Source organism: Pteropus medius, unplaced genomic scaffold, assembly GCF_902729225.1.
Source record: "Pteropus medius unplaced genomic scaffold, Ma_sr-lr_union100, whole genome shotgun sequence".
Classification (NCBI taxonomy): Eukaryota; Metazoa; Chordata; class Mammalia; order Chiroptera; family Pteropodidae; genus Pteropus; species Pteropus medius.
The window spans coordinates 3,330,589-3,334,173 of NW_024351648.1; positions in this window are offsets into that span (position 1 = coordinate 3,330,589).

Sequence of the window (3,585 nt, forward strand, 5' to 3'; positions counted from 1 at the left end):
CAGCCACGCAGTGCGTGGGGAGGGCGACTCGTAAAACCCTGCGACGGTCCCACGGTCAGCGTTCCTTCTGGTCAAAGCCTCCTGGCTGCATCTCATTTCCCAGACACCTCACAACAACGGCACCGCTGTGATTTCACTGGGGGACTCCGGTGGCACTCCGGGAAAGCGGGGAGGCTGGCGTCTGCGCGCCCCGCGGAGCCCGCAGGAAAGTGCAACATCGCCATCTAGTGGCCGCGCGGGGCGGCTGCAGAAATGGCGCGCGCCGCGACCCGCATCTTCCATGCCAGAGAAAACGTGGCCCCGCCTGATCCGTGGTCAAGAGGAAAGCTCAGAGTTTCCGGCTTCAATTAAAGTCGCCCTCCTGGCCGACCTCCTCGGTTTTTGCAGGAAAACAGGCGGCTTCCTGTGCAGGGGACACTCACCTAGGGCTGCGGTCCTGGGACCCGCGGGCTTTGGTTTATGCAAGGCTGCCATCGTGTGGCCTCGGCGGGTATTTCCCTCAGAAAACCGCCCAGGAGAGAGGGGTCCACGCTCTCTGCGAGTCTAGTCTAAGTTCATGGTTTTCCGCCACCAGCTAGCCTGGGGGCTCAAAATATAGATTAAAAGGAAAGGCAAGTTCTAATGTTTCCACTCGGCCCTGAGTCTTCCCCAGGGCATATCCTGGGCCCTGCCATGGACCTCGACTTGAGGCGCTGAGTGATTTCTCTGAGCGAGCAAGTGCAGCCACCTAGGACTTGAGAACCACAGGCACCTGCTAGTCTGGGATGCGGTTTCTCCCCTTGGCATGACGTTCCCGGCTGGAGAACTCGGGGTTGCAGGGCTGTCCCGGTCATGTAGGATGCTGAGCACCATCCCCGGCCTCTGCCCACCAGACCCAGTAGGACCCCTCCGCCAACTGCGTGACACCCAAAAATATCTCCAGATGGGTCACAGGTCCCCTGGTTGCCCAAGGACCAGAGGAGCGCTCTGCTCAGTGCCCGCTTTGCACAGCGTCCGCGGCCGGCCCACCAGGACCACGTGCCCTGAGTGGTGAGCAATCAAGGCCATGGAAAGGTCATGAACTCTGCAGCCCTCTGCACACGGTCAAGGCCTGAAGGTGACTTTTCTCCGGGGAGAGGGAGGCCTTGAGAAGATAAGCCGATTCCATTAAACAGAATCTGCAGGCACTAAAACACTTGGATGGGAACACTTCCGTTGCTGTGGACATTTATAGGATTTTTTTTCTGACGGGAAAAGAAATTACTCTTTCTGATTTTGTCTTGCTGGATGCTGACGAAGACAGACGTTCCCAGCTCCCCAGTCGGGTACCAGATGCGACTTCCCGTGACCCTGTCACTGGGGTTTCCTGCTCTTCTTTCCCGTCTTGGCCACAGTGATATTTTGTGTCCTTTGTGAAAGGATGCAGACAAAAGTAGAGAGGAAGGTGACCAGGAATCTCAAGGCTTCTGGACATAGAAGCTCAGACACCAAACTTTCCCTCCTGGAAGATCTGTGTGAGAACCGACGCATAGCCATAAATGTCCACCCCCGCTGCCAGACCCTGAACCCGTAAGGCCCCCTTCTGCAGAACCGCGAACCCCCGATGTCCTCTGCCAGCCTAAGCACGTTCCTGAGGGCAGGCTGGGACAGTCTGCAGGGCAACCTGCCTCTCACGCGGCCTCGACCTGGGGTCTTCCCGGCAAGAATCCACCACAGAGCCAAGTGACTTTCTTTCCAATGACTCCCTTTAGAAGGAAATGAAAGGACACGCACTTATAAAGCACGATCATTACGCAACACCTAAAGCACGAGACAGCAAAGAGCAGAGATAAATTGGACCTCATCGAAATCTTAAACGTCTCATTTCAAATGATGCCATCAAGAAAGTGAAAAAATGACCCAACCCACAGAATGGGATAAAATATTTGCAGCTGACATGTGGATAAGAGACCCGTAGGCAGAACATATAAAGAACTCCCACGATTCATAATAAAATGACACCCCAATTAAGTGGGTAAAAAATCTGAATAGACATTTCCCCAAAGACGTAAAAAGGACCAACGTGCACATCAAAACCATGAGATACCAGTTCACGCTCAAGATGGACAGCGACGAGTGGTCAAGAAATTGAAACCTCAGACACTGTTGGCGGGGGTGTGAAATGTCACAGTCGCTTTGAAAAATAATTTGGCGGTTCCTCAAATGTTAAAATATAGTTACCATATGACCCAGAAATTCCACTCCTGCGTACATACCCAGGAGAACTGAAGACACAGGTCCACGCAAAAGCCTGTCCACGAATGTCCACAGCAACGCCGATAACGGCCAAAAACGGAAATCGGTCCAAAAGTCCATCAATTAATGGACAGAAAAAAGTGGTGTATCCATACGATGGAAAATTATTCAGCTATCAAAAGGAAGTACGTACTGAGACATTCTAGACATAGATGGACCTTAAAAATAGCATACTGTGAAAAAATCAGATGCAAAACACCACACATTGTATGATTCCACTTGAACAACGTGTCCGAAACAGGCAAATCTATATATAAAGTGGATCGGTGGCTGCCTAGGGCTGGGGGCGGGAGTGTGGAAAGGGAGAGGCTGCTAAATGGGTACGGGCTTTGTTTGCAGAGAGATTGATTATGGTGGTGTCCGCATAACTCTGTAAATAGACTAAAAACCATGGCATTATGTACTTGAAGTGAATTTCAGGGATTGTAAATTATATCACAGTAGCGCTGTTACAAATTATAGGCAAGAACACAGAGGAAGTGAATAATAAACAAAGGTAATTTAATAAAAACATGACCCACACGCACATACACGCACACCAGCCTCGCCGACATTCGCCCACGCACTGCGGGGGAAGGAACCGTGTACACGGCCGCAGGCCCCGCAGGACCGTGCCGCCCCGCGAGGGGTCACTGTGGCCCACGGCGTGTGCTTCTGTGTGGTTGGTTCGCTTACGCGTCCCTCAATGAACATCAACGCATCTTCCTTGGGAGGATTCTTTTATTGCACAGAAACGTCCTCAAACCCCTGAGGCTCATCAGTTCATTTTCATGCCCACACAAAGCACCAGCCGCGCATCCCATATAACGCCGCGTTCGCAACACGCATCCGCATTGCGTCGAAGGTCACGTCCAAGTCACAGGCAGAGGCCCCTCCTGCTGACGTGGGTCCACCTTGACGGTCTGTGATCCCTTCACAGACGGCCCACGTGCACGGGGCTCTCCGCGATGTCTCCACGTAGAGCTCCAAACTCTATTTCTGTTCCATTGGCCCATTTCTTTCTAAAGGGTGGAGGGGAAACTCCCGTGAGGCAGTCCAGAGCCACCCTTCCAGAGAACAGTTCCCGGGGCTCAGTGACCACGCCTCTCTCTAGGTACCTCTCCAGTGCACAGCGCAGAGCCTAGCCTGAGCCATCGTGCTGAATATCTGCTGTGGGACAGGGTGGACAGACAGGCACCCGGATGGATGGAGGGGGAGCTGGATGATAAAGAGATGGACAGGTGGACAAATGCGGGACACACAAACATGGATGGGGGACACACAAACAGACTAACGAGTGCACAGACAAGTAGGATGGATGGATGGATGATG